The sequence below is a fragment of the Lepisosteus oculatus genome, chromosome 23 (assembly GCF_040954835.1).
Source record: "Lepisosteus oculatus isolate fLepOcu1 chromosome 23, fLepOcu1.hap2, whole genome shotgun sequence".
NCBI lineage: Eukaryota > Metazoa > Chordata > Actinopteri > Semionotiformes > Lepisosteidae > Lepisosteus > Lepisosteus oculatus.
Window position 1 is genome coordinate 13742787 of NC_090718.1, and position 21694 is coordinate 13764480.

At 42.4% G+C, this 21694-nt stretch overlaps 1 protein-coding gene across 10 annotated transcripts in view; it reads left to right on the top strand.

Annotated features, from left to right (window-relative positions):
• Positions 1-21694, top strand: part of gramd1ba (GRAM domain containing 1Ba) — a 188273-nt gene that overhangs the window by 21700 nt on the left and 144879 nt on the right. The gene's annotated exons all lie outside the window — the stretch shown is intronic.

Consider the following 21694-nt stretch of genomic DNA (forward strand, 5'->3'; position numbering starts at 1 on the left):
ATGAGTTCCCACTTGCGTCCTCGGGGTTGTATTTTACTGTTCATTCTGAGAGAATATGCAGGGGGGGCTAAGTGCTTTCACTGAAGCTTGGTTCAGGTCCCCTCCTAGACGTCTTTGTTCAAGAATGAAAAAAAGATTTGCTTCTTTCCGCATGATCTCAGTCACCATCACAGCATGAATCCACGGTCGCCTCTTGGAACACATCCTCACATTTCCCCCACCTTTCCTACTTCAGAAGCACTTTGTCAGAAGGGGAGATTGGCCTCAGATGGTATTTGTCACCAGCTCAGTGCGGAGAGGGAATCCTGGGCAGGCTACAGATGACAGGCAAATTTAGGAAAGAGACAATCTAACGGAGTATAAATTGCTGTCAGAGCAGATGTCACTTTCCTTGCATGCCCTTGGTCAAAGTTCACAACACTCTCTTCTGTTCAGTTGCTTTTACTTATTTCCTCTGCCTTTTTACCGGCTCAAGTGATAAATCACTTCATTTCTCTTGACAGTCATGACTCCAATCAGCCCTGAGAGGCAAACTTGAAAATTTCTTTCAACTCCTGACCTGTCTTTCGACAACGCAGACTTATGGTTTAGATTTGCCCAGCTGTAAAAGACATTCTTTGAACTAAAATATGGTTTATAAATAAAGAATGAAGATTAATGTAACATGAGCTACTGTATAAATGAGTTTATTAAAATAGCTTAAGGAAAGCTCATTTGGTCATTCTGATTCCACTTCGGACTGAAATATGTTATTTCTTGTAGAAATATTGAATTTGTTTTTTATTTTTCAAGGAATATCGAAGTGTCTTTTATAGAGTGAATCAAGTTCTTTTCAGAAAAGTAAGAAACATCATGAATCCTATTAGCCTTGCAGTTTTGTTAAGCAGTTAAGTGCTTTCTAAATTTAATAGGGTCTTTCTGTGAATGCAGATGGAAACTTGTATCTGTAATTGCTCCACTTTATTCATTGCCTACCTGGCGGTTCCTCTGTGGCTGTGTCTGTCAGTCCAGTGCACTTGCCACGTCAGGTGTGAAGAGCGCACACCTGTGTAAACTGAAGGAAATTACAATAGTAATATTAAAATATTATATATTTGTGTCGTAAATTAAAATGCTGTGTAAGTGGCCTCTGTTTTGTGATTTAAGGTTTCTAAATTGGCGGGCAGGGCAGCTGCAATCGGTTTGCTTCAGCAGGTTTCAGAGATGTGTGTTGCAGCTGGTGTAAAGGACATGCGTCGTGTTGTGGCGTGGTTACTGGTGGAGTTTCGGACTTGATAGGAAGTGGCCGCGCGGCCGATCGATTCCGATGACGATCGATTCTACAGGGGATTTAATTGGAGGCTCAATTCATTGAACCGTTTCAAAATCGAACAACAGCCAGAAGATGCGAGTGGAAACCAGTCGCGTGGCCGTTCTGACACTTTGGTCAATCCGGTTCAAAGACAAACAGGCGATACCGTACGTAAACCTTGGCAACTTACAGAAACCAAACAGCAGCCGGTATAGCTTGTGCTTTCAATTCAGTTTGTTTTACCCAGGATCATGTTCAATATATCGCTCATCAGTGGAAATACCTTTTGTTCCCCTGCTCTTTGCAGAATGAGCAGAACCGGGGGGCGCAAATGAACCCTAGGCAGGAGCGTGTTGAATGCTGGGGACAGGAAGCGCTTTCTTGAACAAAGGGTTCTGGGAGCCTGGAACATGCTCCAGCTACGATGTTGATGCCGATACCCTGGATTATTTAAAAAGCAACTGGTTGAGATCCTAGCAAGTTTCTCTAGTAACCAAGAGAGCTACCGTAGATGGGCCGAATGGTCTGCTCTCGTTCGGAATCGTTCCTGTTCTTAAAATAAAAATGTCCAGGAGCCTGTCGTGATGATGCCGCGAAGCAGTATCTACAGTGTACCCGAGAGTGGAAGCGGTTCTTGCGTGAGTTTTTGCGTGAGACGCTGTGTGAGACGCAGTGGAGTTTCAGGAATGGTCAGAGAGCGGGACACGTCGCTCGAGGTCCAGTTCGCTGTGGCCTGTGGCTCTGGCCCTTCAGGCTGCATTCTTAACCAACCCCCTGCTGGCACGCGTTCAGTGTTGCCTTGGATACCAAGCAAGCTGCACCCCCCCTCCTTCAGTCACATTTTAAAGATCTAATCCTGCCCCTGAAAGTTGCTCATTAGTTCTGTGTTTGTGCATTTTTTCCCGCTGTGAGCATTCTGGCCGGGTGACGGCCTCCTTAAATACCGCTATGTCTCTGATCGACGTTTCGAATGCCGCGGTTCTATCACTGATCGCCCACAAGGGCTTTTCCTGTTTGGGAACTTCTCGGACTCTGACAATGTTTCACATTTTGGTCGCTTTTGGAGTTGAATCTCTGTGTAGCCCAAAACAAAATTAAGGAGACCACAAGGCCATAACCATGACCACACGGTACATTACAAACCAATCCCAGAGGTTAGTGCAAACTCCCCAGGTTTCCTTCAAATTCTTTAGGAGTCCCCCACTCCTTGGAAAAGTGGCCAAGAGGCAGCCCTATATGTGACACAAATGCTGATAAGAGTTGCCATTGCTGTCAGCCTTTATCGCTGGCATTTATCCGCTCAAATCCTGTCTCTAACAAGCTCTCGGCAAAAGACTGCAAACCAGAATTTTTTTTTTAATAAAAGGCAACAGACAGATTGGCATCTTGCTGACTGAACTGCCTCCAATCAATTGGCTTATTTAACTTTCCCCATAACTGCTTAACACACATCTCTCAGTTGGACACATTATGACGTTTGATTGAATTCTTTAGTTAAGAGAGAGAAGATACAGACACAAATCCTCATTCTTTCCCTTTATGTGTAGAGTCTTGTTTTCCTTCTGACAGCACAGGAGTTCACCCTAATGGATTAAGTCTGGTTTAGTGCGCTTTTGTTATGCTTCTGAGTACCACCCTTTGAGTCGCTAAGCAATTGATTTCTTAATTTATCTCAAAGAGCAATCTGGGGAGAAAACAAGTCGAATCAATAAAACATTTTTGACTGTATTGGTTGTGGATGACAGTAGTGTCACCCTAATCCGTCCAATTGTAGACGAATAAATGATGCAATCTTATTGATATTGTTACAAATAAGGGGTTACAAAAAGAGAATGACAGAAATGGACCGAGAAGGGTAATCCATAATAAAATAAATAATCACAACCCCCAAATTGTAAAGATATGTCAAGCATATGCCCAAGAGGTCAGTATAGTTAGGGACGCTTGAGTTCTTTGTTCTCTGGCAAAGCTTTGGCCAAACAGAGTAATAAATCAAGCATGTGAGGTTAAACAAATATTTATTAACAATAACCATAACACACAGCACAAAATACAACATACTGTTATTCTATAACAACATAAGTTATTCTATTTACAAGCAAAGTCTCTGAGAGGCCTACTGTACTGTATGTCCTGACCAACCAGAAAAACCCTAGACTGCTGCCAACTATTCATCGTGCAATATAACACCTACACAGGCCAACATGAGAGAGAAAACAGAATGTGAGCTACTGTACAGTTAAATCTCTCACTTTATAAATCTGGATACTACAAACTGAATTGGAAACCTATCTCCCCCATTTTGAAAATGCATGCACTTACCAAGAGTGACCGTTTTTAATCTAGTTCTTTCTCTTTGTATCTGTCTTATTAACCTGGTTTCTTGGACTGTTGATGGCTCTTAACTGTTTATTCAGAACGTAATCAACCAAGGTAAAGCAGGTGATTCCTTTGATTCATGTGTCTCAGACCCCCTATCACTCGGCAAACACCTTTCATGCTTTCTGAAGCTCAAGAGAACTGCAAAGGCTGACAGTTGCTAGATGTTGTGTCACGGAAGTGTTCTTTCCAGACCCTATGCAGACGATACAATCCGGGGATGAGTGAGGAAAACACGGGGGAAAAGCATGCAGGAGTCGGGAATGAAAACAGGGGGCGTGTCCATAGTGCGCAGGTGTTCTGGGGGGGTGAGTCCGGGGCAAACAATCCAAATCAGAGTCCAATGGGAAATCCAAGAGGAAGGCAAAAAGTCCAAAGCCGAGCGGTCCATCCAAGACGAGGACAAACAGGATTAAAAACCGGAGCGGGATCCGGTGGAGGGTCGGGGGGGGAAAAGGGGGAACAGGACCAGATGCTCAGATCCCGGACTCGCTTGGTGTGGAAACCAATGCAGAGCCCGGAAGAGAGTGGGCGTCTGGCTTTTAAGGTGGGCTGGAAGGAGGCTGGAACAGAGGGCAGGTGCACAAAATCAAGTCCGAAGTGAAAGAGCCGGAGTGCCCTTAAGGGGGAGGGACTACAATCATGACATGTTGACCATTGTTTCTAAATTCTTAAACTAACAGTGGCCCCTTTTAATAGCCGTAACAATATCATTAAAAACAACCTAACCTACGATATACCAGGTTGTTTTATGAAGTTTTTTTTTCTTAACAGCTTAAAGATGTACTGTTCATTTCAATTGAAACGCAACAGGATGCAGACTGATATCATTACTGAGTATCATAACACCTCTCCCTAACCAGCACACTCACTGATACCGTCTGCGGTTGCTGAACCACAACTACAATACAACACAGATAATACTATTGAATTGCAATTACAGCACAAACCATTATAAATCTGTAGGATTGCAGTACACTCTTGTGTAGATAAGTGGAGAAAACTTTAGAAAATGGCGAGTAATCACTTTCGTAGAGTGTATTCATCTGTTACACAGGTCATTTCTGAAAAGATATTAATACCGGGTTCAGATTTAATGAAATAGGAGTTGGTTAGTAACTGGTGAAAAACACTTCCTCTACTTTCTCAAAAACTAAAAACAAAAAATGTGCTCAGATCTTAAAACTCATGCAAATGACCACAAAACCTGGGCAGGTCTTTGGATGAAGCAGGAGGGTGAGATAACACTTGATCATGATTTGTTTGATTAAAACCTTTCTGCTAACGAGATAAAACTTTTTGCCATTCAAAGAGTGCTCCTTCACCGAGGCTTAGATTAATTTCCTGGCTCAGGCCGTCAGTCATTACTTCCTGGGTGATCTGTTAATTTTGTTAATGTGCCCAGTGGCCTTCCCCAGCTGTTCTGCTAATGAGATGGAACAACCTTTTCCCACCAGTAAAACGGTTAATTTTGTTAATTGAACTGAATGAGGGGTTTCCTCTGTGATATTGTGGATCGCTCCCAGCTTCTGGATTGAAGTGTACCCTCCAGCTTTCCTGCATTCATTGAAACACATGCATTAACTGTTACTAAATATTTAATACATTGAGCCTTAAATTTTATTATCATAAACTCTAAATTGACTCATTTTTTCATATTCACTGATATATTTACACCGTTTTTGAGACATTCCCTTAAAATACAATTTGACATTGTAGAACATAATTTTGGGTAAATATAAAATAGTAACTTGTGATATATTCACTATAATAACTTTATGGTTTATTTCCCAGGGTTGTTATATCTGCTTTGTAATTTAATAAACCAGTCAATACCTGAAGGACAGGATTACTGATTTTTGGCTATAAATGGGCTGCGGTTACAGTTTATTTTCATACACAGCAGAAGAAACAGCACTCAATTTCACCTTCATGTTCAGCTGTAGATAATCACCTAGCAGTGGCTTTGTGAAATCAACATGGTTGACTTACTTTGATTGCTTTATGATGTAGTGTCAATCCCGCATCCCAGTTAATGAAAAAAAGATTGTGTACTCTATTATGTGGGTTTTGAAGGGCAATACCTGTTCATCAACAGACCAGTAAAATGTTACACAATACAGCCTTCAAAGGGAGGACTTATTTAGTAATTTAAGCCACAGGGATTGTAACCTTTTGGTTCCTAGATACAGCTGTAGTTCACAGATGGGAGTTGATTTGCAAACCTGTTGCATTCACAGATTTTTTCGGATGCTTTTCATGCCGAGTAAGACTGAAGCACTATTGTGCAAACAGCAACATATCGAAATATTCTCCTTTTCACCTCTGAACAAACCCAGCTGTGTAACTTCCAAGCTTTGGAGAGGAGGACGTACTGGGCGGAATGTTGAAATCTGGCGCAGACCAGCTGTCAACCCAAACATTCCATAAACCTTCAGAGTGATGTCAAAATAGCGACGTTTCACCATAATCCTGCCTGTGTAAAAACAACCAGGCTGCCTGCCTTTCTTTACAGGTCTGGTGTTTCTATTATTTTTACTTACCCAGATTCCAGTGAAATAACTGAAAAGCAGTTATTGTCTTTTTGGATGTTGGAGGATAGGCACAGATTATTGTTGCTGCTGTGCCTGCACACTAAATTCTCTGAAGTAAGACATCTTTCTGTGGCAGGTAGTGGTGTAATAGAATATTTACCTTGACATTTTTGAGTAGTATGTGTGGCGTGTAAATACGGTCTGATTTTTAATGTGAAATTCCTTCCCTTCGTCTGATGAAACGCATCTATTTGTTTGAGAGCACTGGCATGTAAAGCTTGTGTCAGGAACAGTCAGAGCTCACATTGCCCTAAGAGACTGCATTTCTTTTCTTTTAGTATGTTTTTTCTCAATGGAGTAAGTCTTTGCTTTCTTTCCCATTGCGTGTTTCCAATCATAGGAAAAATTGGCATTACGTCTGAACAATAGCTCATCATGCACTTAAACACCTGGATCATACAGATGTGATGGTTAATTCAGGGGATTAACACAAGAAACAACTACAAGAAAGAAACCTAACAACAGCTGGAAGCTTTGCAAACTGCAATAAAGAGCTGTTTGTGTTGTTTGGCTTTGTGTAGTTAGTGGCTGGGTAGTTTGGTAGCTGCTTGTGTGAGTTTGCGCTGCTGAAATAAAACCTCCTGTGTGTTCAGTGTCATCTCCTTAATGCATTTAAGGCAAAAACAGGCTCTTTTTTTCCGTCTTAAGGCCAGATATGACAGGCTTTTTCACTGGTTGCACACAGCAGCGCCCTTCAAATCTCAGATTTAGCACCTGTTGAACCAAATATAAAGCTGGAAAAGGCGTGAATCCTGACCGAGCGATCACGATCCTCCATGAACCTCTCCGCTGTGTATCTGACCGGATCCCTGCCAGGATTCCCCATTTGGCAAAACAGCAATCCGGATCCCCGGAGCGCGGGGCTTCGCCAATGGAAAGGAGCACCCTGGGCAGAAGTTCACGGGAGTTACTGTACAGTACGCCAGCCTTTCGTCAGAATGGGAAAAGGGGGTTACTATGGTAACGGGTCATGCAGGAGTGGCGTTCATGGCAGAGATCCCTGCAGAGGAATGTCATCAGATTAACTCTTTCGTTGCCTTGTGGGATTTCACCGCCCCGTAACACAGACACAGACGAGAGGGATCCGTCCGCACTGCATGTAGACTGAAAGGCACTTTTTTCTTCAGAAGGAAGATAAGAACTTGAACATCTATATCTATCTATCTATATATATAATCCATATGTATTAGTGGGTTGTAAGACTCAGGGCGTTAGAGAAAACCGAGAAGCTGCTATGAAACTGGCAAATAACAGATACATCAGACACATCATCGACACAGGGAGCAACGTCTTTCGGTTCTGCCTTAAAAGATCTTTTGGTTACACCTGTGGTTCTGAAGTCCCGGCTTGTAGAGATTTTCTGCTTTTTAATCCTGTCTCAAATGTTAATTGGGAAGAGAGTGACACAGGCGCCTCTGCATGCATACAGTATTTGTCTAAATCTTGTATAATTCAAAATCTTGTTCATTGTCTTTTTTCTGCTCTCACAAGAAAAATTAAAGAGTCAAAGAAATGGAATTGGCTTAAAAAAAGCAAAGGTAACTTTTGGATTTAGGTTGGAGCAAGCATTGGAGGTAGTAAAGCCCTGGTCCCTGCTGCTTTTTATCGGTTCATTTGATAATTAGCAGTTCATTGTTTAAAGATCCCATCCTGCTGTTTCTTGAGAGCCAGTGTACTGGCTTCAACAGCATTGCTGGGTAAGTTGTCCCACACTCCCACAGCACTTGGGGTAAAGACGTGCCTCCGGTTACCAGTTTTCAACTTGAAGTTTCCCGTTGCGTCCTCTGGTTAGTGCTTTACTGTAGGCCTTGGTACCATGAGTTTTATTCTTCCCGAATGGTGTTGAGCTGCAAGAGAACACAGGTGTGTGCATTGTAGAAGGGATACATGTGCTGACTGATAATGAGTACCGCCTTTCATCTCATTGTGTTCATTCAGAGCAACAGGGATCACAGGTCTGGACCTGTGGAGTGTTGTGCAATATGATATCACTGGGGTTTAAAAGCTGTGTTTATTCTCTCTTGTTCCAATCTACTGTACATTTCTCACTATTAAGAACTTGCTGTAGTTAATTAGCCCCTTTCTTATACTGGACCTTGCAGAAGCTTTTAGTTATGTTTTGTTGTTCTTTGTATACAACTCTTTTGTGTTAATTCCTTCACTGCTTGAGATGATATATTATGAAAGGTGCTATGTAAAATTATATTATTGATATTGCTATCACTGTACTATTAGCGATATATTCCTAGAACTATTTATATGTGCCTTTTTATCATTGCATGGAAATTGCCTTCATTTCCACATTTGCCTTGAAGGTTTACTGGAAGAGAGCAGGTTATCAATAGTGTGGAAGCAGGGGTTTTCGGCTTGTTAGCGCTCATTTACATATGAAACGGTGAGCTGGCCCTTGCACAGTGATGTGCACCCCTGCGTGGAGCTGTTCTGTAAAGAGGCAGAAATCCAAATGTGCAGGAGGAATGAAACCTCAGAACATGCTGACTGTAATATCTGTTCTTTTTGTCTCTGCTCCGGTTAAATACATCTTTATAAACCTATATACATACACTCCACAGTTAGGGAGCTACAGGAGGCTTAAATGCAGTCCATCTTCAGCTGTGTTAAATAATACATTACCCCAAAATGAATGTGTTTTAGTCTTTTAAAGCTGGTGTGCAAAAATTACCTTGCTTTTAATCCTTTTATATATACTGTATATAGTTTGTTTGCTGAAATGCCCATTTTCAGTGTCAGAGTTTTAATGGAGCCCTGCATTATGAAATATGTTTTGGAGTCCATTCATGCCATTTGACATTTTAGACAATCGTGCTGTCAGGTGTGCTGGACAAATGCTGCCTTTGCTCGCAGGGAAAATAAAGCAGGCTGCTCTGAACACTGCCTCTGTGTGCTGTAATGGTTCGACATGATGGCACACATCAGGCAAACTTAGCTTAACCTCGGTAAGGTCATTTCTTATCAGTTCATTTATTTACTCCAGCTGGACCAACATGTCAGTTCTCATCTCATCAGAGGAGAGGAACACACTAAAACATCGAGCCGCAAGCCACGCGAAACTGCTGCATCGCGAGGCTCTTGAGAAGACCGACAGAAGGAGGGTTTGGGGACATCGGCCGAGAGTTTCATTCTGCATGTTTGTTTGACCTTGGTCTGACCTTGACCCCCCCCCCAAAAAAAAACCAGCACACGACGAGGACTTCCCAATGCAGTGCTCTCAGAAAACAAGGAGGAGGGCTGGCACTTCTTTTCCATTCGTGATTATTGAATCCGAAGGGGAAAAGTGGTTCTCTACACAGAGATCGGAAATACTCTCATTATCACTTCCACAAAAGCACAAGTGACATCTTTCCCCATGCTGCACGTGTAAAGAAAGACATGTACAGCGATTAAAAGAAACTCCACCTGATGCTCAATCATTTCAGTTTGTTTTTGTTTTTTACTTCTGAAGATAATTGCTTTTCATTCACTACATTTCTTCTGCCAGCTGTAGCAAAATCGGTCTTTGTCTTGGCTGTGGTGCACAGAGCTAAAGCTTTTCATTCATGCTGGAGGGCTTTTGCATTAAGATTAGGCGAGAAGAAATTCATATTTAAAGCGTGGTGACAGGACAAACTTCCAGTTGAAGATTCTCAGAAGACTCAGGATTTCACCAGCCAGTATTTTTATCCTTTCTCATTATTTTGAAACATATTATTTATATTTTAACTTATTGCTATATTATTTTTTCTGTTTATATACTGTATTTCTGAATGATGTGAACGATTTGTGAATCGTTCTGAAACTTGCACTTATTTTATGTCCCCTTGCTTCTCCCAGTGTGGTACAGCCTGGGGAGAAAGTTGGGGGTCACCATTCCGCAGCAGACAGCAAACACGCCGTGACCCCAGCTGAGCCTTAACTCTTGTTGGGGGGGGGTATGGCTGTTGGCTTCAAGGGTTAGCAACACAGCCCTCCAACAGGCATAGCACACTTGTGGCTCTGCTGCTGCAGGCCCTGGCGGAGGCTGGTGAAGACGTACAGAGCTGTGTCAGCAAGATGCACGAAGTACAGATGCAGTGCGTCAGCCAGTGCTGTGCCCTACTTAAACTATACACCGTGGCGTTTCTGACGCCTGAGAGTTGTAAGCAATTAGTTTTCTATATTTAGTACAATCATGTCTGGTTATGGGGTGGTAGAGTGGCTTGCTAAGGCCCTGGGTTCAATCCCAGACTTGGGGTGCTGTCTGTGTGGAGTTTGGATCTTCCCTCCATGTTTATGTGGGTTTCCTCCAGGTGCTCCAGTTCCCTCCTGCAGTCCAAAAACACACTGGTAGGTTAATGGGTTTCTGGGGAAAAAAACTGGCCCCGGTGTGAGTGTGTGTCTGTGTGTGCCCTGCAGGGGACTGGTGTCCTGTCCAGGATGTGCTCTGCCTCGTGCCCCTTGCTTGTTGGGATTGGCTCTGGCACCCCCACGTCCTAGGACTGGATGAAGTGGTTCAAAAATGAAAGAATGTCTGTCCATGAGAAGAAAAAAAAAGATTTTTGTTTTGCTTGATATCACAAATGAAACCACCAGGTTAAAATCAAATCCTTGTGATCATTCTTAATAAGCATGTACTGTACATGGTCTCTACTGTATATTGCAGTTATCTGCCTGCTCAGTCAGACAACTCAATAAACAACTCAATAATATGAAGAGTTACAGTGTAATAGAGACAAAGAATAACTCTGATGAATAAGTCCTGTAGCTTTCATATCCGGGGATGGAAGTGTTACATTTCTAACCACTTAAAACTGGGAGATCGGTTTAACATTTCAATGACCAGTCAGAAAGGCCCATGAGAGAAATGAAGCGGCCTCTGGTGGTGTTTGCTTCAGGGAATGGAAAAGAGGCTGAACTCTCCAGATCAGGAGGATGAAGCATCAAAGCTAATGTGTGGTGATGCACCAGCCCTCCAGCTCCTGCGTTTGTAGTCATGAAGTGTAGAATCAGGGCCTTGCCACGGGCATGAATCAAGGCCTGGGCAGGAAGACATTTGCCTCTCCTGGGAGATCTTCACTTCTTAGTACCTGGAGACAGGTACCATATCACAGGCGCTTCACCTGCGAACCCCGAGAAGACATTAGCCCACCTTGCAGAGCTGACAGGTGTGTGCCGAGGCTGCAGGGCGGAGAGCTGGCGAGGACGGAGCTGTGCTTGAGCCTGCAGCCCTGGGCTTTGTGATGCTCTGTCAGCCTGGTGCCTCTGCGGTAGGCAGCATTCCACTTTCTCCCTGTAGTGGATCCAGGCAGGAGAAGAGAAACATAGAGTTGTTGTCCAGTGGTCACTGGTCCATGCAGTTCTTTACAGCTGGTTATCCAAACAAAACTGTGAGAAATCTCACACAAGCTCAGCAGTGCACTTGAACATCAAACAAACAAAAAAAACTCCACAGAGGGAAAGAAGTCATGTTAAATACTGATATGACAGCAAGTAATAATAATAATTCATTGCATTTATACAGCAATTTTAACCCTAAGGTTCCCAAAACCCTTAACAAATCGGAGGGAATACACTTAATCCCCTACTGATGTTCAACACCCACCTTGCTGATAAGAGAAGCTCCTCGCTTCATTTTAATCTTTAGTTTTTCAGATGATCATCGGTTTTAAAAAGCGAACCACATCGGACCCCCACAGGACCCATGGTGGTGAAGCCGAGGTCAGACAGGCTCTGATAACCCTGATGGCGAGCAGTGTGCAGGGAGCTGTCCCTTCAGCACCACCTTCAGCGCTGGTGTGAGCACTGAGGACTCCTGCCTTCAGCCACGTGATGCACACGGGGCACATGTGGAATCACTCCTTGAGGATCAGACAAAAACAGAACTCTCTCTGTCTAATTGAGGCTCTCGAAAAGCCATTAATATACGCTCTGAAAAAAACCCATGCTTGTAAAAAAGTAGGAGACAGAAAGCCGCGAGAAGTGGACTGGAAATAAGCTTGTTTGCCATCTCGCCTGTAAGTTGCTTATGACCAGTTATTCTTTCTGTGGCTTCTGTGGTTAACATGGAAAGGGGTATAATTTGTCCTAATGACAGGTTCTAATTAAACTGACAATAACGGAATTAACCAGGAGAAAAATACACATCAGTCTACCTTTTCTGCACTGGGGTTTTAAGATGAGCAGAAAGTAGGTCCGTTTTGTTTTGCGTGGCGGTTGAAAGTGGCTTTTAAATTTAAAAAAAGAAATATTCCCAATGATTTTCAAGAACTGCATATTCTCGCCCTGTCCATAATTCGTGCCAGACCAAGAGGCTGCTAACTTCCAAGTTTTTATTTTCTATGAACATGGAAAGAGACAGCAATGTATTGACAACAGAAAGTGAGCTGAAGTAGGTTCTTTCTTTTTAACTGGGTTTTGGCATTTCTGTTTTTCTGACTGAAATGAAAGACACATCAAAGCTTGCTGTGAATTCACTCCAGTGAAACTATATTGATTTTGCAATTGCTACAGTATAAAACTGATTACTCAGAAAAAAAAGGTATGCGAAAATAGAAAAGGCCATTTTCAATTGGACTGTGTCACATGTCACCACTTCCTGGACATCTGCAGAGGTGCTAAATGTTCCACAAGAAGTGTTCAGTTGGTCATGCTTCCCTGCAACTGCCTCCTTCAAGACCACTAACCTCTGCATAGCCTGTACCTGCTGACGAATCTGCCTGAAACTCAGCTAAAATGTGCAAGCAAGCAGCAGACTCAACACATATTTTAGAAGAATAGTTACCAGAATGTATACTCAATATACTGTACTACAGTCATCCATTTACACCTGCAGCCTGAACACACTGTATCACCAGCACCTAGGAAGAGGCAGCCATTCTGCGCGTCTAACGAGAAAGATTCTCACCATGACTGTGAACAGCTATGTAGTCTTCACTAATTATGAATACGATTATTTATTTTTGAGTGGGCATGGATTACAACTTTTAGAACACACTTTAATTCTGCTGCTGAAGCGTGCGTTTTCTTAACTGTGTTTCACCATTTTGACAACAGAAAATTTTTTACATTTTCTGTCTAAACTCTGTATGTAAACATATGTGTGCAGGGCAATACAATCAATCTCGATTGTAAACCTGGCACGTTCTAGCGTATTGCACAGCCTTTTCAATTAAATGTATTTTAAGCATCCACACAAAGAACAGCTAATGGGGGCATTTTTTGTAATCACAGCAGCGCCCACACACTTAAAGCACAATTCGTAGGCTGTGTTACACTGCATACCACTCACTGATGGGTTGTTCTTTGGAAGCAGGAGTAAATAAATACTGTCGTTGCCTTTTCAGTTTTAAACACAAAGAAAATGCCCAAATGCACTGAATATCAAAATCTACAGTACCTAATCTAGTTAGAGCTGAGTTTGAAAAGAGTTTAAGGTATGTACTGTATGAAGCAGACATCTGTGTCTTTAAATTTAGTGAACTGTGGGGTCCAGGGTTATTAAAAAAAAGATACCTGAGTGAAGTATTGCATGTATAATGAGAATAATGTATATTCATGAAATGGCTTGATGAGATTTCCAGATCAATTAGCTACTACCAAATGAGTTGGATGGGCCGAAAGGGCTCCTCTTTTTGTAACCTTTGATTTTTTTCCTATTTGTGTGTTCCTGCTATAGGTATTGTGCAGTTTCTCCAACAACAGCCCTTCAGAATGGCTGTTTCCATAACAACAAGGGGAATCTGAACGAGACCTTAAAAATTCATCGGTTCTCCAACCTGCAAAAGGTGATGGACGTGCTTAATCATGCACAGGCTAGGAAAGGTTCCCCCGTCAAACAGCACATTTATAACAAAATAAGCCAAAAGAAAATCTGAAAATGACAAAGGGGAGAATTAGATACTGACATCAAGCAAGTGAGGAGATTGGTCATGCTGCTCACTTATTGGTTCTAGAGTTAATTCTTACAGACGCTCAGGGTTGTTCCTGGTTTAAAGCTTCAACAGGTCTTTGTCATCCAGAGGGTTCAAGCCCTCCAGCACCCAGCACATGGAGACTCTTCCCTGCTCCTGTGTTCCCAGTGTTCAGCGCAGTGCACCAGTCTGTCCTGCTAGGCCTTCTTCAGTCATCAAATACTGTAGGTCCTAATGCCCAACATGCCTGGAATTAAATATCAGATGTGCAACTTTTTTATGTAGTTATCCTGGAAGTTGAGTGATTTAATAAACGTAGACAACAAAGTTTAAATCATAATAAGTCACTCCGAGTTTATGGCAAAATCATATGCCTGAGATTAAGTGGAACTGATAGACAGCTGAAAGGAAACTGATCCGTTTTTTATCAGACAATGGGATCAGGGCTGGGTTTAAAAGTTGTGTTTCAAAGGACAGGGCCTTCGGTGTCTTGACACATGTCGGATTTTAAAATGTGCTACAATGCTTAGTCTCAATGTTCTTGTTACCAGAACTAGACTAAGCACTACAAGTGTTGTAGAGAATATGGATGGTCAGCTTGTCACCCATCTACCCCGAGTAGATTCGTTGTTTTACTGAGCAGGTAAACTGCAGTAAATTTTTACAATTCGATGCATGAATACAGGGTTGAAGTTCTGCTTCAGATCAGTCTTGAGTGTTTTATTGCAGATCTTACAATGAATGGTCGTGACAGACAACAGCAGTCAGACTCACTTTCATCTCCACTGGCTTAACTCATAATCATTCCTGATGTCTCTTCCCCCAAATAAATATCTCTGAATACCATTTGTTAGCCTTTTCTCCTCTGATTTTATTTTTGTATCCTTTATGACCATCAGCCAAGCAGATTAAGCCAAATCTTACCATGTCTGAGCCCCTATACATTCAATACATTTAATGCATCTTGTTATTCTTTGTGAAAGAAAGTTCATCATCATTTTCGAATCATCTAATTTATCTATGATAGCCTGGGTTCACTGTCCACATCATACGGGAGTGGCTCTCTCCTGCAAGAGGATCCTTGTTACAGGAAATAATACAAAAAGTTAAAGAAAACGATAAAGTTAAAGAGAACAATTACTGCTCTGGAATCAATGCAGAGATGAGCACCCAGGGAATGTTGTACACTGACATGCAAAATTAACTGATTTACTCTTCAGCAGAGAAGACTGCAAGGGAATGATACAAATTATTCAAAAACCCTAAAAAAAACAAAGTCAAGCTAAGGGAGCTGGGAAGTTGGATGGAAGGCATTTCTTTACCCAAAGAGTGGTGGGAGTGTGTAACTTACTGCATGTGTTATGTGTGTTGACCTCCTGTGAAGAGGGCCTCTGAACACTTGCGACAGCTGAACGCCGCCACTGGTACAAGTACGGTGTACATGCTGGCTCGGCAGGAATTCCCCATGGGACAGGCATGTCTCTACGGCACCAGAGCACAGCTGGTGGAGGAAGGAGAGGGTGTTAATGAATACACAGCGGGCAAGCTTCACCTGCAAGATCAAACCGACTTTCAGATAAACAACTAGGCCATCGTAAACAGATCAGGCTTTCTGGAGCTTGACAGCAGGCTCCAAGATCAGCGTTTTCTCTCCTTCTTAGAAACCCGTGGACATCGCGGCCACACTCAACACCTGCTACCGCTCACAGCCACAGCAACGCTGAGGCCAGGACCTCCTGCAAGCCAGACCTCGTCCTCTTCCTCGCACCTTTTCACACCTCACTGCTGGAAACGTTTCAGCTTCTCTTCTCCCTTTTCATCCTCTGTGCATGGAAATAGCCTGGCAGCTCCAGTTGAACACCCCGCCGCAGTGTTTTTGGCCAGAAGAATGGGGCTCCAAACCCAAACTTACAGTACTCCTTGGACACCAGGGGGGAAGAAGATGTCTTCTCTATCTTTAAGTAAAGTGCACCTTTAAAATGAAACAGCGGGGTTCAGTGCAACAGGATTCTTGCTTTGCGTGTGCAGTCCGAACATGCTGCTCTGTGATCTTGTGCTGAGTTGTCTTCCTTGAGTTGTGCTACCCCATACCAAACTCATATTCTATTTTTGCATATTTCATTGGCCTTGAAGTCAAATTCCTGCTGCGATGGTCCTTAACGTTGTTTTTGGAGACTCATTTAAAATTTCAGAATGTTCTCAATCCAAGCCACTAATTAAGCACTTTTCACAGCTACGTCAAAGAAGTCCTGTGATGACTCAGCCTTCAAAACCCGATTTTGTTTTATTTATTTTAGAGCTGCTTTCCAGCCCATGCCTGGGTTTTATCTTCGCAGAGGGCTAATTAAGGAAATGGCAGCTTCCCAAATTACATTTAGCCATTGTTTCTGTTTTAAAGACTCCAGTACACAAGAGATATGTAAACCATGTCTATTTACACAAAGCCCACAGCAGCCAGTCTTATACGGTTCAGGCTCTAAATTTAAAAACACTTTGTACAGGGTGATGTTCAGTACAACTGTGTAATTTCTTTAATTCATTTATTTCATTTCCGAATGAATAAAACCAGAGCGCACGAATGGACACTCTGCAGTAGTGTTCTTAAAACCGAAAACATGAGGTACTTTTTAACCCAAAGGTTTGTGGGAGTGTGGGACAAGCTGCCCAGCCATGTTGAAGGTGATAATCTGGCTTCTTTCAAGAACCAGCTGGATGAGCAATCAATTTCTAACTACCAAATGAGTTAAAGGGCTAGAAGACCTCCTTTCATTTGTCACCTCGTTCTTGTGTACGGGAGCATCCCCTCTCACCAGATGAGTTTTATCGTAACATCCTAAAATTTTCAAAGAAGTGTTGTGACAAGGCAAATCTGCAGACCCTAGGACAAGCTGTCAAAACACCCTCTATAGTGTTGTCACAACTGAAACACAACGTTATGCTAATGCTCCTGCAGTGTTCATTTGCTGGCCTGGGATTCTGTTACTTTGCTGATGCTTTAATAGTGGGTACAAGACATCCCTGAGAAATGACCTTTAAATGCAGATGCAGTGCGTAACAGAAATAGGTCTGGTTTGTGTAACGTGGCTACAAGTATTATGCCTGAATGTCCAACATACCTCAGCTGCACCTTTCTAGAGCTGGTGTCAAATTTGGTCTAGAATGGTCTAAACTCAGCCTATGGGATTAACAACATTTGGGAGTGTTATTGCTACAGAGATGATGCTTTTACATGTAGGATTTTAAAAGAAGACGTTTGACAACAATGTCTTTGTTTTTTGCGTGTTCTTTGTGCAAGGAGTGCAGTGCAGCTGTTATATAAGGTTTTGCTCATCCGCACAGCGTAGGCAACAGCAGAGGAATGTGACCGCAGGAGAAGAGAGGCAGAGCATGTTTGAGCCTCCTGCTTAGGTAAACACTTGTGTTGTGTTAGAGTTATTTTTAAACCTTTCTCTCTGGTGGTCTTTTCTGATACTCTACTTCAGTTGCATGTATTTCTTCAATATATATTATACTATCACATACAGCAGTGTTCTGAAATAAGTTTTCATTCTTACTTAGTACAGCAATATTCAAGTATTCCTTATTGGTACAGTTGATACCTCCCAATATGACAACACTTCTTCACACATGTTTCTCACTAGGCATTGTGTTGATATTAAAAGGCTTTAACTATAATGCTAAAATTTGTACAGTACATGTACTGTATCTCTGTGCAATACTGAGAGCCTGAAATTATCTTTAGGCAAAATGTAGGGAAATTGTTACCCGTTCAGCTGATGTGTTTCCTGTGAGCAGTGTTCTCTCAGTTTTTCCTGAAGGAAAATAAAAACCTGACAATACAAATTGCATTTCCATGTTTTACTTTAACATTCACCTTTTTAAGCACTTTATCCAGTAAAGGGGCGCAGGGGAGCCAGAGCCTGTCCCAGAAACCTTCAGGCTCAAGGCGGGGTACACCCTGGATGAGACACCAGTCCATCACAGGGCAGACAGACACGCACACTCACACTAGGGACAATTTCCCCAGAATCCAATTAACTTACCAGTATGTCTTTGGACTGTATCAGGAAATCCAGGCAACCACAGGCAGAGCATACAAACTCCACACAGCTCAGTACTGAACCCGAGGCCCCTGCGCTGTGAGGCAGTAATGTCAGCCACTGCACCACCGTGCTAGCTGTGCTACTTAACCGCTTCTTAGTGCTACTTAGCCACTTTGCTACTTAATTTTAGATGTGTTAGTTAAAAAAGTAATAGTAGTAGTCTGACGGAGCGTACTCATGGCTAGACTTAACTGTACAATACATCTTAAGGAGAAAGATTTGAATTAGTACTTTTTTTTTACAGTTTTAAGGTTTTGGAAAGTTACTGGTGATCCTATGTCTCTTTACGGGTCTCATACTCTGTCTTGTTGCAGCGACGGCCACTGAAATTTGAATATTGGTGAGGTATGACCAATATACATCCAAAAGAGTTGTTAAAAAAGTCACATTTAAAATCACTCGCATTGGTTTAAACCAATAGAGGCCCAATTTTTCTTCAATTTGCTCCTGTGTACCAACGACTTCAGAGCCCCCAAGAACTCTTTTTATCTCGGCTTCCATATTACTTTATATTTTAAGGGAAAATGTCTACAAATGTCTACAAACGCGGAAGTACTCTAATTATGTGGTGTCAAAGCAGCTGCCATGGCACGATGCCTTCGCCTTTTCCATGATGATTTGAAAACCTCACAGCTGAGGTAAAACAGCAGCGTGGGCTCAGCTACTGAATTTGAGGACTTCATCCCTGGTTTACTAAGTGTTGTTCCTGTCTGTGCAGCATTGAGAAAGCAGGCGAAGCTGATGTGGGGTGGGGCGGGGGGTAATTTCTTCATACGTTATGGGATTTGAAACTCGAAATCAAGAGTTTTTCAGCCTGAGCAATTACTGTTGGTCTTCTAGGACCTGAGGCTGCAAAACTGACAGGTGTTGAAGTTGTGCAGCAGGAACCCAAATTCCCACAGTGTAGCTATGCTGCACACAAACTCTGACTCTGCGTTATTTTCCCAAATGGCTGAACCTCCAAATCATGCTGTGCTACAAGAGCAAGAAAGTTATTCGTTAAAAGTCAGAAGCAGGATCTCTAGTTCAGCGTTCTGATCTGTTTGATGGGATTGAGATGAAAGAAAACGGGATCGTGGGGTCATTGTTGTGCACTTCTTCAAAAGCTCAACCAGAAGACACCAGAAGTATCTCTCAGAATCTTGGAGTATTTCTGCAAGTGGAGGACTAGCTGCTCATTGACAGTTTTGATCACATAACAAAATGTTCCTTCGGGAGCTTCATCCTCTATCTTGTTGGCTGTATGGCTGTGAGCTCGCGGTTGTAATCCACAGCTGTGACCACTGAGCTGGGACTCAATCCCGGGTGACCAGTCCAGGTCCTGCAGAGCCACAGTGCAGAAGGTCTTGTAGGTCAGCCCGAAATATCTGACCTGTACTGACAGCTGAATGTTTGAGAGATTTGATCGATTGAGGAAGTTAATTGGCTTAATTATGTCAGGAGGAGTCAGCTGGGATCCTCAAGAGCAATAGGGTGTCGGCAATTTCATTTCAAAAGATCTTTAACTGAGCAAACAGCCTGCCTATGTGGTCAAAACAAAATGGTTTAAAAAATGTATGTGTAAAAATTGATGAGTTATGGGTTATCTAAAAAAACATACGTGGTGTCTCAGTGTCTTTGGCCTGGTTAAGCTGGGTTTTCAAGAAAGCCAGTGTTTAAACCCCAGAGCAGAGTGATTTCTCTAGGATGTACCAGGGCATTTGGTATAATCAGAGTCATGTGAATTCTTTATTCTCTGGCACAGCTTTGGTGAAAAGAGTAATAATCCAGGCAGACGTGGTTGAACAAATATTTATTCTTAATGATGGCAAGACAAACACTACACTATACACAACATATGTTTCAACATACAGTACAAGTTACTCTATGTATACAGCATTTACAGAGTGTTACAAGTGTTTCAGAGGCTTAATGTCCTAATCAGACATAAAAACCCCCAGACGTCTACTAAGTATTAAATCAATGCCTATAGAGGCCAAAAAAGAGATAAGCTGCCTTTCTAACTAAATGCAATACTACCTGCAGTTAAATCTCTGCACCCCATGTGCCACAAAATAAATAGGAGCCTAAGTCCTTCTTCTAAAAATGCACCCTAAGCAGGAAAGACATTTCTAACTGAGCTATTTTACCCAGGAAACTGACGTTTCCCAAAAACACAGAATAGCAAGCAATCTCTAACAAGCTTCAAATACTTATTTTGAGTCAGGTTTGGTCTGGATTGTCATGAAGTAGAGGCTATCGCCTGGCACAAAATTCAAGTTCCAATACCTCCTGACTCCTTTCTTTTCTCTCTCTTCTTCCCTCTTCTTGTTTCTTCTCCTCTCTCTGTGCTCTTGAAGTGATCTTATAATGTGTGTTTCTGTACTGCTCATTGGCAATCACCACTTTATTACCTAGGCATACCAAGGTAAACATCACAATTGGTTTTTGCTCAAGGGATCCTCCACATCTCAGCAAACATCCCTTCTGCTTTGAAGCTAGAAGTGTTTATTTTGCCAGGTGTCCCAAATGTTATCTTAACTCTAAGAGACACTTCCTAGACACTTAAAGCTGTAACAGAATGTTAATCCTTTGCATTGAAATATTGACTAAATTGTCCTTTGTTAAATTTAGTAAAGAAAATGTTTTCATACAAAGGAAAGAACACTTCTAATAATAATAAATATAATTGCTTACACTTATATAGCGCTTTTCTGGACACTCCACTCAAAGCGCTTTACAGGTAATGGGGACTCCCCTCCACCACCACCAGTGTGCAGCCCCACCTGGATAATGCACCAGTACTCTCCCCACACACCAGCTCTCAGTGGGGAGGAGAGCAGAGTAATGAAGCCAATTCATAGAGTCAGACTTTTCAGACTTCTGACAGAATTCAGACTTCTGTCTGGCAAGCAATGCGTGCGTCTTTCTTGATTAGTGTATTGATACAACAGTGTATCGATATGACTGTTCAAGGCAGGGTTAGAGAGCAGCCAGAAGGCTTGGGAAAGGTTTGCCACTACTTGACCTAGCAATGTGAGTTTTCCTCCCCTTCACATATGAAAGCTAGAAAAAGCCAAAGGCAAGGAGCTGACAGTAATTATCCCAGACAGGTGGAGCAAGAGGAGAGCTTGTGATCAACATTGAGTGTCCTCTGTGACTCTGTGCAGCTTCTCTAAGATTCTCTGCTCACACGTTGCTAATGCTCCATCATAAAGACTCACAGGCAGGGCCGTGGCCTTGTACAGTACTCCAGGTCAGCAGAGTGATTCCTAAAGACAGCCAGCCCAAACATACCACCGCAAGCAGCATTACTCATTTTTAAGCATTATTAGTGTGTTTTGTGATCAGCTGCATTTATAGTTAAAACTAAGGTTGCTGCTGGAAGAGGTGTTAGTGGGGCCAGCAGGGGGCGCTCACCCTGTGGTCTGTGTGGGTCCTAATGCCCCAGTATAGTGACAG